This window comes from Mustela putorius, unplaced genomic scaffold (assembly GCF_011764305.1).
Source record: "Mustela putorius furo isolate JIRA1106 unplaced genomic scaffold, ASM1176430v1.1 tig00003853_pilon_pilon_pilon, whole genome shotgun sequence".
Classification (NCBI taxonomy): Eukaryota; Metazoa; Chordata; class Mammalia; order Carnivora; family Mustelidae; genus Mustela; species Mustela putorius.
In genome coordinates this window covers 26520103-26534880 of record NW_025422005.1, presented here as the reverse complement: position 1 = coordinate 26534880, position 14778 = coordinate 26520103, and positions in this window count along the sequence as shown.

The window sequence follows — 14778 nt, the reverse complement described above, 5'->3', positions numbered from 1 at the left end:
AGATGATGGGTTTCATTGAGTTTTGTGACAATGCTGTTCAGAATTCTAGGCCATTGGCTCCTAGAGGCATCTTTTGTGTGACTGCATCTTTTCCTCCCAAACGACTGGGGCCAACTGTGGCAAACAGAAGGAGCAGGCTGTTTGACTTTGTGACGGGGATCACTGGGCTGCTTCAGAAGCGTCAGATTCTCGCTCCCAGAAAGGCTCCGAAAAGGCAGCAGGCACGTGGTTTGTGGTCTAAATTCAGCCGGCAGCAAGAAGGCAGTGGGGGAGGGATGGAAGCTGGGTAAACGCAGGACCTGCAGGAGGAGCTACTGCGCAACCTCAGAATCTGGTTTACCGGGCGTTCGTGGAGAACTCTCCTTCTACCCCTTTGGCTTGCCTCCCCCCTCTCATCATCTCTTACCTCTGTCCAATCAGATTTGTGTTTGTTTAAAATCCAACCCCCTCTGGCCGACTCAGCCCCTGCTGTCAGCCATCCACCAGAGCTGATGAATCCTCAGTCCTATTTCCAGTTCTGGTCTGGTTGGGGTGGCTCCCAGAGCAGCCCCAGAGGAGGAGGAGGGCGCACTCACCAGGGCCTGGCACTGTCATTAGTGCCTGTGAAGAGGCTTGGGAAGAGATGGTGCTGCCTGAGGTGGGGGTGTGGAGCTACCACCCCGCCATGACTCCTGCCCCAGACTTTCCCTCCTGTGAGTAGTGTCCCTTGAATGAACCCCCCAAGGAGAAGGTGTTTTCTTCCATTATAGAAAAATGTCAAAGAAGATTAATTAACCACAGTGATAACACCTTAGATTTTTCCTTCAGCTGAGACACCCATTGCTTAGCCAAAGACATCAGAGTATTTTTTCATTTATCTTGGGTATTCTTACTCTATCAGAAAGTAAAGGAAACTCAGAGTCCAGGAGATTGGTATTTTATTTATGTATTTATGTATGTAGTTATTTATTTATTGTGTAAATTCCCAGAGGGGGAGGGGAACTGATTTCCTGAGCACCTAAAACTGACCAGGTTGGGGGTGGTACTTAGGCTTTCCTGCACTATCCTGTTTAATCCTTAAAGCAGTGTTAAGGGGGAGAGTTTTTCATGCCTGTTTTCAGGTGAGGAAACAGACTCTGAGTGAAGTAACCTACTAGAGACACGCAGCTTTAATGACAAGGTTGGGATTCAAGTTGGGTCTATAAAAATTCCAAAATGCATACTTCTTTCAATTTTTACTGCTTCATCAAGAACATTAGTGGGGGGGCACCTGGGTGGCTCAGTGGGTTAAAGCCTCTGCCTTTGGCTCAGGTCAAGACCCCAGGGTCCTGGGATCCAGCCCCACATTGCGTGGGCTCTCTGCTCAGCAGGGAACCTGCTTCCACCTCTCTCTCTGCCTGCTTCTCTGCCTACTTGTGATCTCTGTCTGTCAAATAAATAAATAAAATCTTAAAAAAAAAAAAGAACATTAGTCGGTTAAGCATCCTCTTCGGCTCAGGTCATGATCCCAGGGTCCTGGGATGGGGTCCTGTATGTTGCGGGGGGGGGGGGTGTCACTGCTCTGCGGGGAGCCTGCTTCTCCCTCTGCTTGCTGCTCTGACTCCCTGCTCGTGATCTCACTCTCTCTCAAATAAGTAAAATCTTTAATATATATATATTAAAGATTTAATATATATATTAAATACATATATATATTTATGGCTTTAGTGAATAGTCTTTAAACACTCACTAAGCAACTAAGATATGAATTCACAGAGGAGGCTGCAGTGTCTGCCTTCAAGGAACTCCCAGCCACGTGGAGGAAACATGTAAGTCAGCAGATAATAGAAATTAAATGTAGGGGGATAAGTATGATGACAAGCCAAGCACAGGGGGTTGAGGATCCCAAAAGAGGAAGTGGCAGGCCCTGCCTAAAGAAGTCGTCAACCAATGTTCACTGCATTCCAGGTCACGTGGAGCATGGGGACACAGACGATTAATAGCCAACATTTCATGCTGGGCCCTGTACTAAATACAGGGCCCTACAACCTTGATCCTGAGTTGAACTTCAAAAGGTGGCAAAGGGATTTCGAGGCATGCTGCCTCCCATGTTGTTTGTGCTCCCCCAGCAACCGCAGCGTGGTACAGTGTTCGTGGACCCTCTAGGCATGTTACTCGATGATCGTGAGAGCCGTCAGTAGTAGCACTTAACCTGGAGCTAAGGCCCATTCTGGGGATGTCTGAGGAGAGGCAGAGGCAACAAAGACTGTTTGCTGCTCTCACTACAGTCCCGTTGACCAGGCGGGAAGGACTAGTGCCCCAATTGGTTTGTACTGTGGTGTCAGGAGGACAGGAAGTCTATCCCCTTTGTGGTCTGAGGGGTATTAAAATTCAATCTGGTTTGCCCCAGATACCCCCCACTGCAGTACCTAGCATGCTTGCCAAAAACCAGTCTTGATAATCTTGCCGGTTTTGCCCTGCCCTTCTAGATTGTTCCCTTGTGTTCTCTTGGGAAATGTCACCCACGCTATGCTTCCGCTGTGTCCTTCTTTGCTCAAGCCTGTGAAGTTATCTTCAAATGCGATCCCATCCAACTAGAGTCACCACATGAGAGCTCCAGGTGGGTTCCCACAACTTGGACGTCATGATGATAATAATAACTAACTTTAACTGAGAACTTACTAGAAGCCAGACCCTGTGTTTAGTGGTTAGTATGACCCATTTCAGTTAATCCTCAAGCCAACACAGGAGGTATTATTAGCTTACCATTGTATGAATGAGGAAGCTGAAGTTCAGAGAGGTTCAGAAACTTGAACAGGACAAACAGCCTGACTTGGAGCTGGGATAGGAACCTGAACCTATTTCATTCCATAGCCAACCCATGCTGCTTCCAATGTTGAGAATGAAACTCTGAGATGTCAACACATGATGGATGAGACATCTATATCCAACCTTCAACATGATCTGTGACTCTTTAGCCAACTCAAGCCTATAAAGGGAGTTTAATTGATTGGTGCCAGCAGAGTATATTCAGATGGGTGAGGTGGTATTTAAAAATACCAGGATCTGTTTTAGGGAAATAATTTAAGTTTTGCCCTTCTGTAATGTATGATTAAAAAAAAAAAAAAACCCAGATGTTTAAGTTTTTTCTTTTTATTTTTTTGTTAACGATTTTATTTATTTGTCAGAGATAGAGAGCAAGCTTGCATAGGTAGGGGGAACAGCAGGCAGAGAAAGAAGCAGGCTCCTCACTGAGTAGGGAGTCGAATGCAGACTAAAGGCAGACGCTTAATGGACTGAGCCACCTAAGCATCCCAGTTTCTTTTTTTTTTTCTTTTTTAAAAGATTTTATTTATTTGAGAGAGAGAGAATGAGTGGGAGAAAGAGAACACAAGCTGGGGGAGAGGCAGAAAGAAAGGGAGAAGCAGAATCCCTACCGAGCAGGGAGCCCGATGCAGGCAGGGCTCCATCCCAGGACCCTGGGATCATGACCTGAGCCAAAGGCAGATGCTCAATTGACTGAGCCATCCAGGCACCTGTTTAATTCATTTTAAATTAATGATACAAGAAAAATATTTGTCCACCAATATGTTTATTATTTTTAAAGATTTTATTTATTTATTTGAGAGAGAGAGCATGAGCAGGGAGAGCCGGGGCGTGGGGGGCAGAGGGAGACAGAGAGAAGCATACTCCCAGGTGAGCAAGGAGCCTGACAAGGGGCTTGATCCCAGGATCCCGAGCTCATGACCTGAGTCAAAGGCAGATGCTTAAACAACTGAGCCACCCAGGCAACCCTTGCTGCAGGTATTTTTAATACATTTTTAAAAGTAAGTTCTACACGCAACGTGGGGCTTGAACTCACAACCCTGAGATCAAGAGTTGCATGCTCTTCTGACTGAGTCAGACAGACAACCCTAAAACAGATATTTTTACTGTGTGTATTTAACGTATGCTGAAATTTAGGGGCGCCTGGGTGGCTCAGTCATTAATTGCGTTCGGCTTGGGTAATGATCCTGGGGTCCTGGATGGAGCCCCGAATCAGGCTTCCTGAACAGCAGGAAGCCTGCTTCTCCTCCCACTCCCCCTGCTTGTATTCCTTCTTTCGCTCTCTGTCAACTAACTAAATAAAATCTTTAAAAAAAAATTGTGCTGAAATTTAAACAGACATATAAACATCTATCAAAAAGAAACATTCATAATGTGATGTTTGGGATTCCTACAGTTTACTTATTTCTTTATGAACTTGCCTCGTAAAGGGTTTCTTAAAAATCAGTTATTTATAATATGCTTCTAATTGGTGGATTTAAGGGGAAATACTTTGTTTCTATGAAATAAAGAGAAATCTTTCTGGTACTCCTCAAATAACATTTATAAGCATAGGTAGTCTTTATTCCCCCATAAATGTATAAGAAGCCCACTTTTGATAGAGTTATCACTATGGGCAGGACACCTTAGTGTTTAAAGGTATGGAGGTAGATTGTCTGTATATAATTCTCGGTTCCACCACTTAAAAACTGCATGACTCTAGATAAGTAATTTAATATCTCAGTACTCCAATTTCCTTATCTTTAAAAAAAAAAAAGGCAGTGAAATAAGAAAAGAAGAATAATTATAGGGTTATGAAAATTAAATGAGTTAATGCATGTAAAGCCCATATGCATATAAAATCCACTTTGGAAAATCTGGAAATTATAGAAAAATAGAGAAAAATACCAGAAATTGCCCAAGCTCAGTAACTCAATGGACAGCAGCTAATTTCAGTGGTGCTTTTGTGCAAATTACAAAAGTTGGCCCTGCCTCAGGATACTTAACTGTCAATAAGCCAGAAAGTTGTCTTAATAGGGGGCACCATTTATTAATTATGTGGGGACATCAGGCATGAACCTAGATTGTCCCAAGCAAAACAGGACATTTTGTTACCTTGTCTGTGGATGACAATGTAGGATGTTTTCAATTTGAGGCCATTACTAATCATGTTGAAGTGAGCAAATTTGTACATAAAGTTTTTCCTGTATTTAGAATTTAGGCTAGATTCCAGTACCTAGCAGGCACACAGAGGGTATTTGTTGAATAAAAATGCATGAATGAAAGGGGGGGAGGGAAGCAGCTGGAGGGAGAGGGAGCCTGTAGGGAGAGAAGAGAGAAAGAATGAATTTGCTGAAGGATATACTAAATTATTTTCTGGAAATGCTAAATCAGTATTGGCTGTTTCAATTTGTGTTAACCTAGATTAAGAGTGGTATCTCAATTTAATTTGCATTTCTGTAATTACCAGTGAGGTCGAATATTTTCCATATGTTTGTTCATTTATTTTGGCTGTTTATTGGGATCTCGGCTTATAAGACTGTGTGTATATTCTTTATATATTGGAGGTATTAACCACTTAATTTTTCTTTGCAACTATTTTTTCAGTTTAATTTTTAGCCATCGTTATTTCTTGTTTTTTTTTTTTTCCCACATGGTGATTTCCAGGAAATTTATTGTTGTTTAGTTTTGCATTTATTTTATCACATTAAATCTCAGAAATTTCTGTTCCTGACAAAGAATTGATATTCACATTTCTTTCTTTCTCATTCTTTCACAATCTGATTTAATAATATCTTTATCTCTTTAATCCACCTGGAATTAGTTTGATAATCTGTGTGTATGTGTGTGTGTGTGTGTGTGTGTGTATGCACAAGTTATTCTAATATTATTTGTTGAATTTTTATTTCATTTTTCATCCATTTTGGATGTCACCTTAGGGTAAAAATTCATATATATGGGATCTTTCTCTGTGCTATCTTCCTCCATTTGGTGATTCTTTAAATTATTTTTTTCACCTGTAAGATCAGTTCAAGTGGTCAATTTAGCAGCTAAGACTGATGGATGTCTTCAAGGTAATATGGTACTTATGTGCAGGGAGCCTGAAGGACATTTAGTTCATTGTGGGGGTGAGAGGTGATCAAGATCAGGTAGAACATCATAATCACCTCAGATGAAGACTCATTCCTGCAAAAATAAATACATAGATAGAAAAATAATCAAGTAAATGCATGTATAGCCAACACAGCATGTCATCCCTAAACAAAGGAAAGTAAGAAGAGTGAGACACTGCGATTAATCCAGTTGTTCCTATTATTAAGAGAGACGATCTAACTACTCATGAGATCTGCTGGAAAATTAACCCAGTGTTGAAATCAACCTTCGGAAGTGTTCTTTGCTTGGAGACTCAGTAACAATAGAGTAATGGTGTGTGCAGCTAGCTGCTTTCCAAGGAGATGGAGGAAGTGGCACGGCCACTGAGACACCTAGTGGCAAGGATCTTTACTGCACGGTTAGAGTTAGCCAGTTGGGCTTGTCTAGGAAACATTTATTACAGGGGAGTGTACGTTTGAGGGGCTTAGGTGCCCTCTTTGCTCCTCCCCAAAACGTAATTTAAGGCCTCTGCTGCGGGCAATGAAGCTACAGAAACAAGTGCCAAAAGAACTGGAAACTGAATAGCCTCTGCAAAGTTGGAGCCATGAAGCTAAATGAACCCAAATTAAGCGGACCAACATGGATTCTCAAGCCCTGGGATGCAGTTTAAGATGCAAATTTAGTCAGTGCCATTAATATTCATTAGGGAGCAGCAGTGTGTTTCAGCGAGCATATGATCTCCATCCCCCACCCTTCCAGGCTCACAGAAAGTTGAACCAGAGGATAATTATACTTCTTATTTATTGTAATTATAGTTTTGAATTGTAGGCTCACCCACATTCGGACTATTACAAGGTGAAGATTGTTCCACGTGCCTTCCAGGATAATTTGCCACACATGTGAACTGCAGAGTTGTGCTTAGGATCTGAAATTAGTCACTGATGACTGGGGGCATTCTTCAATGGCTCAGAAAAGGACAGATTAATGGAGTCATTCATTCACTCATCTCTTCATTCATCCAAATCCATATAGAGTGTCCCAACACCATGCTCTGGGGCTATGGCGGTGAACAGAGAATCTCAGTCATTGCTCGCTCATGATCTCACAGCCTAGAGGGTACGATTTAGAAAGTCTCCACGATCAGTGAGATGATGTTAGGAGAGTAAACAACAGGGTGACAATCGAGTGAAACAGCTTGGTCTCTGGGGTCACAGAAAGCCTTCAGAGAAGGAGAGGTACTAGTTGAGTCCTGAGCAGCGGATAGGAGCTAACAAAACGTGGAAAGAGAGTGGCCAGAGGGAGGCTATTTTAGGTGAGAGCATGATACATTTTTTTTTTTTAAAGATTTTATTTATTTGACAGAGAGAAATTACAAGTACACTGAGAGGCAGGCAGAGAGAGAAGGAAGCAGGCTCCCTGCTGAGCAGAGAGCCCAACGCGGGACTCGATCCCAGGACCCTGAGATCACGACCTGAGCCGAAGGCAGCGGCTTAACCCACTGAGCCACCCAGGCGCCCCATGATAAATTTAACTTAGAAGCAGTCATGTGACTTGAGCAAAGGATGCGAGAGGGAGAGACAAGGGAAGAAGAATGTGATGGCCAGAGAAATGGAGGGCAGCCTTAGGACTTCGGGGCTTTTTGTGCTTCTCCTAAGGGTGACTCAAAGGCAATAAGGAGTGTTTCGTTTTGTTCTTTTAAAGATTTATTTATTTGGGGGTGGGGGCAGATGGAGAAGGAGAGACAGAATCTCAAGCAGACTCCCTGCTGAGCCCGGAGACCAGAGCCTGACTCGAGGCTCGATCCCATGACCCTGAAGTCATGACTTGAGCTGAAATCAACAGTCAGGAGGCTTAACTGACTGAGCCATCCAGATGCCCCAATAAGGAGTTTTTGTTTCTTTTTTTCCCAATAGGGAGTTTTAAAGAGTAGGGTAAGAAGCATCAGATTTGCTTTTTTTTTTTTTTTAATTTTTTATTTATTTGACAGAGAGAGAGAGAGCACAAGCAGGGGGACCAGGAGAGGGAAAAGCTGGCTCTCTGCTAAGCAGAGAGCCTGATGTGGAGCACGACACCAGGACTCTGGTGTTATGACCTGAGCTGAAGGCAGATGCTCAGCCAACTGAGCCACCCAGGCACCCCATCAGTCTTGCTTTTTTTTTTTTTTTTTAAGATTTTATTTATTTATTTGACAGACAGAGATCACAAGTAGGTAGAGAGGCAGGCAGAGAGAGAGAGGAGGAAGCAGGCTCCCTGCTGAGCAGAGAGCCCAATGCGGGACTCGACCCCAGGACCCTGAGATCATGACCTGAGCCCAAGGCAGAGGCTTAACCCACTGAGCCACCCAGGCGCCCCAGTCTTGTTTTTTTTAAAAGTTGATTTTGATTGCTGCCTGGAAAATAGGAAGGAGGAGGGCACTTACAGCACCATTTCCATTTAAGCAGCTTTGGTGAAAAATCATGTTACTGTATTCGCTGGGGTTACAGTGGTGTATTAATCCGTAAAATGAGGAAAACAATACCATCAATCTTATAGTTAAAATGGTAATTCAATATTAAATATTTACACAAGTGTCTAGCATATGGTAAATGACCAGTTAATTTTGGCTACTGTTATGATATTGGCTGTTTTTTGAGGCAGCTGTTTCTTACTATATTAAAGAAATTTCCTTTTGGTACTTTTAACAATAGAGTGAGAGTGAATGAAGGTCAGATTTTATTCTAGAAATGTATTCATTACCTGAATCTTTTACACTTAACATGTGTGAGTGTACTATTCGTGTACTTTTTAAAAATTAATAACTAAGCTTAAAATTGAACCTAAGCATTAACATCTGGAATGAAAGAGGAGGAAAGATAGAGGCTTGATGCTTGAAAGGCTCAGAGCTTGAAATGTCAAGTTAGAGAGATTCAGATTCAAATCCCAGGTCATTTAGAGCTGTGCAATGCTGGGAAAGTCACTAAATTTCGGTAAGCCCCAGTTTCTTCATCTGTAAAATGGAAATAATCATGGTATCTCGTTCATAGCATTGTTGTTAAGATGAATGGAGATAGTAGAGTGTCTGGTACAAAGCAAGTGGTCGTTAACTGGCAGATAATCCCAATATGTAGAATGCATGAAATTACTACTTTTCCATGTCTGAATGTGGTTGGTATAATCTGAATTCACTCAATATAATATAATAAAAACTTTCTAGAAGTATCCTCCTGTTTCAATTTTTTTAGATGTGTAAAACTCAATGATTCTTGAATTTTATCAAATGCCATTTCAGCATACACCTGTGGCTTTTTAAAATTTTATTTATTTATTTGACAGAGAGCCAAGCAGGGAGAGCAGCAGGCAGGCAGAGGGAGAAGCAGGCTCCCTACTGAGCAAGGAGCTGGATGTGGGCTCAATTCCAGGACCCTGGGATCATGACCTGAGCCGAGGGCAGTCACTTAACTAACTGAGCCACCCAGGCATTCCTACACCTGGTTTTTATTTATTGATGGGATGTATTATCTTAATACTTTTCTTCTGATACCTTAATAACTTTCCTGATCCCACTATTCCTTTTTTTTTTTTTAAAGATTTTATTTATTTATTTGACAGAGATTACAAGTAGGCAGAGAGAGAGAGGAGGAGGTAGGCTCCCCGCTGAACAAAGAGCCCAATACGGGGCTCAATCCCAGGACCCTGGGATCATGACCCGAGCTGAAGGCAGAGGCTTTAACCCACTGAGCCACCCAGCCACCCCAAGACATCCCACTATTCCTAAGAAAACCCTTACTTAGCTGGGGTGGATCATTCTTTTAGTCTACTGTTGAATTCAAGAATAGACTTTCTTGAAAAATGTATGAAAGGGGCTCCTGGCTAGAGAATTTGGTAGAGCATGCAGCTCTTGATCTTGGAGTCATGAGCTCAAGCCCTACATTGGGTATAGAGTTTGCTTTAAAATAAATAAAATACAATTTATTTTATTTATAAAATAAATAAAATACAATTTATTTTATTTATAAAATAAATAAAATACAATTTATTTTATTTATAAAATTTATTTTATTTGGTTTATTTTATTTTATGGGTGGCTGAGCCTGTTAAGCATCTGCCTTTGATTCAGGTCATGATCTGGAGTCCTGGGATTAGGCCTGCTTTGGGCTCTCTGCTCAGTAGGGAGCCTGCTTCTCCCACTCCCTCTGCCCCTCTCCCCACTCACGCTCTCTCTTCCTATCTCTCTCTCAAATAAATAAAGTCTTAAATAAATAAATATTTACTGAATCAATAAATAAATATTTATTTATTGAGTAAAAAAATAAACACATAAAATAGGAGTGCCTGGATGGTTCAGTTGGTGTGCCTGACCCTTGATCTCAGCTCAGGTCTTTATCTCAGGGTCGTTGAGTTTAAGTCTAGCATTGGGCTCCACACTGGGCATGGAGCCTACTTAAGAATAAATAAAAATAAGTAAATAAAATAGAACTCAATTTTATTTTATTTATTTTTTACAAGGGTGGGGAGGGGCAGAGAGAGAGAGAGAGAGAGAGAATCCTTTTTTTTTTTTTTTTAAGATTTTATTTACTTATTTGACACAGACACAGGAAGAAATGGAACACAAGCACGGGGGAGTGGAAGAGGGAAAAACAGGCTTTCCACTGAGCTGGGAGGCCGATACAGGGCTTGATCCCAGGAGTCTGGGATCATGACCTGAGCCAAAGGCAGAGCTTAACGACTAAGCCACCCAGGCGCCCTGAGGGAGAGAAAGAAATCTTAAACAGGGTCCAAGCACAGCACAGAGGCCAACACAGGGCTCATTCTCACAACCCTGAGATCATGACCTGAGCCGAAATCAAGAGTCAATTGCTAAAAAAAAAAAGAAAAAAAAAAAGTCAGATGCTTAACAGACTCAGTGACCCAGGAGCTGCCAAATAAATTCAGATTCTTAAAAAAAAAAAAAGAAAGAAAGAAAGAAAAAATCGTTCCAAACTTCTCTGCCTTTCAAGAATACACTAACAAGACTTTACTGAATTCTACTTGTCTTCAATACTCAAATGCCTTTAGAGATCCCTGATTTTTTCCCAACAATAGCTAAGATTTACTGAGGGCTGAGAAACCGCTGAAGACTCCGCATAATCCTCCTAAATTCCCTAATCCATAGGTACCACTTAGGGAGTGTGTTAGAAAAGTAAAGGATCAGGATGCCTGGATGGCTCAGTGGGTTAAGCCTCTGCCTTTGGCTCAGGTCCTGATCTCAGGTCCTGATCTCAGGGTCCTGGGATCCAGCCCCGCATCAGGCTCTCCCCTCTGCCGAGAGCCTGCCTCCCCCTCCCCCTCTGCCTGCCTGTCTACTTGTGATGTCTCTCTCTCTGTCAAATAAATTTTTTTAAAATGTTAAAAAAAGAAAAAAAAGAAAGAAAAGTGAAGGATCTTGGACAAAGCCCCGGAGATGAACCAGAGCCTGTTTTTCAGTGTTATGATTTCATTCATTCAACACGTGTTTATGAAGCATCCCTGTACTGGTGTCTGTGTTAGCTACCAGTGGTACAGCCTTAAAGAACTCAGACTCAGAATCCCAGTCTAAGAGGGGCGCCTGAGTGGCTCAGTTCAGCATCTGTCTTTGACTCAGGTCATGATCCCAGGATCCCTGGGATTGAGCCCAGATTGAGTCCTGTGGGGCTCTGTGCTCAGTGAGGAGTCTGCTTCTCTCTCTCCCCTGTCCCTCCCCCTGCTGGTGCTCTCTCTTGCTGTCTCTCTCTCTCAGAAAAACAAGAAAACACCTCAGGCTCCCAATCCCAGTCTTACAGAGATCAACAATAAGCAAGTGAAGAAACACACAAAATAAACCCAATGTGTGAAGAGAGCTGTTCTGTACATGACACCACGTACAGCATGGTGTAACAGAGGCTTATTTTAGATGTGGTGGTTGGCAGGGAAGTTTTTTTGAGGTGACATTCAAGCTGAGATAGAAGAATGAAGAAGCTATAACTGTAGAAAGTTGGGGGCGGGGTGGGGGTGGTGGTGGAAGGAGGAAAGCACTCCAAGGCTGAGTAAACAGCAAGTCCAAGTACCCTGAAGCAAAAAGCATCCAGACAAAGTAACCTGATAAATCCTAAGAACAAGTGGATGTTGTCAGGCAACTAGACAGATAAGACTTGGTTGGGGAGTCTGGCTGGGTCAGTCAGTAGAGCATGCAACTCCTGATCCCTGGGTTGTGAGTTCAATTCCCGTGTGGGGAGTAGAGTTTACATAATGGAAAAAAAAAAAAAAAAAGACTGGGAAAGCAGACAGGGGTCACATCAGATCAGAACTCGGTAAGTTAGTGTTTAAATTTTATTCTAGGAGCAATGGGAAGCCACTGTAGGGCCTTTAAATAAGAGAAGAAAATAACATCTGAATTATGGGGTTTTTTTTTTTAAAGATTTTATTTATTTGACAGAGAGAGATCACAAGTAGGCAGAGAGAGAGTGGGAAGCAGGCTCCCACTGAGCAGAGATCCTGATGCGGGGCTCGATCCCAGGACCCTGGGATCATGACCCAAGCCAAAAGCAGAGGCTTAAGCCACTGAGCCACCCAGGCGCCCCTGAATAATGGTTTTTTTAAAAAAAGATTTATTTATAGGGGCATCTGGGTGGCTCAGATGGTTAAGGCCTCTGCCTTCAGCTCAGGTCATGATCCAAAAGTCCTGGGATCGAGCCCCACATTGGGCTTTCTGCTCAGCCGGGGTCCTGCTTTCTCCTCTCTCTCTGCCTACTTGTGATCTCTGTACGTCAAGTAAATAAATAAAATCTTAAAAAAAAAAAAAGATTTATTTATATACATTTCGCCTGGGTGGCTCCCTGCTCAGTGGGGAGTCTGCTTCTCCCTCTCCCTCTGCCCCTACCCCCCCATGCTTTCTCACAAGGGCACTTTTTCTCTCTCTCTCTTGAATAAATAAATAAACAAAATATGTTTTTTAAAGATTTATTTATTCATGGGGGGGGAAGGGGCAGAGTGAGAGGGAAAGAGAGAATCTTGAGCAGACTCCCCACTAAGCAGGGAGCCCATGAGGGGCTGATCCTGTGACCCTAAGATTATGATCAGAGTGGAAATCAAGAGTGGGAAACTCAACCAACTGAGCCATGCAGGCACCCCTGAATTATATTTCTTAAAAGATCACCCTTGGTGCCGTATGGAAAATGGATTAGAGAGCACCCAGAAAGACAGCAAGATGACAAATTAAAATGTGGTTGCAGTAATTTAGCTGAGAGATGGAGGTAAAAAAAGATTAGGTTATAGTGGTAGAGATGGAGAGAGGTAAATAGATTCATGATACACTTAGTAGGTAGAACTGAGTTCTGGATTTTATGAAGAGGATGAATCCTTGTTTTTTTTTTTTTTTTTTTTTTAAAGATTTTATTTATTTATTTGACAGAGAGAGATCACAAGTAGGCATAGAGGCAGGCAGAGAGAAAGAGAGGAGGAAGCAGGCTCCCTGCTGAGCAGAGAGCCCGATGCGGGGCTTGATCCGAGGACCCTGAGATCATGACCTGATCCGAAGGCAGCAGCTTAACCCACTGAGCCACCCAGGCGCCCAAATCCTTGTTGTTTTTAACTAGGTGATGCTATTTAGTATGCTGGGGAAGATTGTGGGGAAGAACAGGTTAGGCTTTTTCTTTTTAAGATTTTACTTATTTATTTGACAGAGAGAGAGAGAGATCACAAATAGGCAAAAAGGCAGGCAGAGAGAGAGAGAGGGAGAAGCAGGCTCCCCACTGAGTAGAGAGCCCAATGCGGGGCTCAATCCCAGGACTCTGAGATGATGATCCAAGCCAAAGGCAGAGGCTTAACCCACTGAGCCACCCAGGTGCCCCACCAGTTTAGGCTGATAAAATCAAGAGGTCCATTTTAGATATACTCCATCTGATATGCCAGCAAGACCTCCAAGTGGAGAGGTCTAAGAAGTAGTTGAATATATGACATAGGAACTCAAAGGACAGACCTACCCTACTATGGAATTATACATTTAAAGATTATTAACATTTAGGTGGTATTTGGTCTTGAAGCGATTATCTACATAAGGAGAGAACAGTTAGTTGTTAAAGAGTGTCTAGAAATGAGCTCTGAAATATCTCAGCATTTAGAAGTGCTATAAGGGAGGAGTCAGCGACAGAGAGGGATCTCTGAAACAGGAGAAAAATCATCAGTGTGGTGTCACACATGCCAGTGAGAAAAGTGTTTCATCAAAGACAGAGGGCCATCCATGTGGAAGGTTACTAACAGGTAAAAAGAGTTAATTATAGAGAAGTGTTTATTAAATTTTGCAACATGTGGATCACTATCATCCCTGGCAAGGCATCTTTTAAGAGGAGAAGGGTGGACAGATTAGGGTAGATTTAAGAGGAAATTGAGGTGAGGAAGTGGAGACCTCTAGTGTAGACAACTTGTTTTAGTTTTCTTGTAAAGAAGAATGAAAGGGCGCCTGGGTGGCTCAGCGGGTTAAAGCCTCTGCCTTCAGCTTAGGTCATGATCCTAGGATCCTGGGATTGAGCCCTGCATCGGGCTCTCTGCTCAGTGGGAAGCCTGCTTCCTCCTCTCTCTCTGCCTGCCTCTCTGCCTACTTGTGATCTCTGTCAAATAAACAAATAAAATCTTTTTTTTAAAAAAAGAATGAAGACATGAGATGAAAGGATAAAAGTTTTGTTTATTTTGAAGATGGTTGTGTCTCAGTAGAAGTAACTGATGATACAGCGAGGAAAAATCCTTGAGAAGACATTCGGGGGGTGGGTATCCACAGCACTAGAGGAGGGGTCTGCCCTTTGATAGGGGCGAAGACACATCTTTCGTGGTATCAGGAAGAAAGACAGAGAGGATGGGTACAAATATAAGCAGGCTTGAGGCTTTCCATCTAGATGAGAGTGTTCCTCTCTGATGATTTGTATTTTCTCAAAGAAAATAGGAAAATTAGTTATG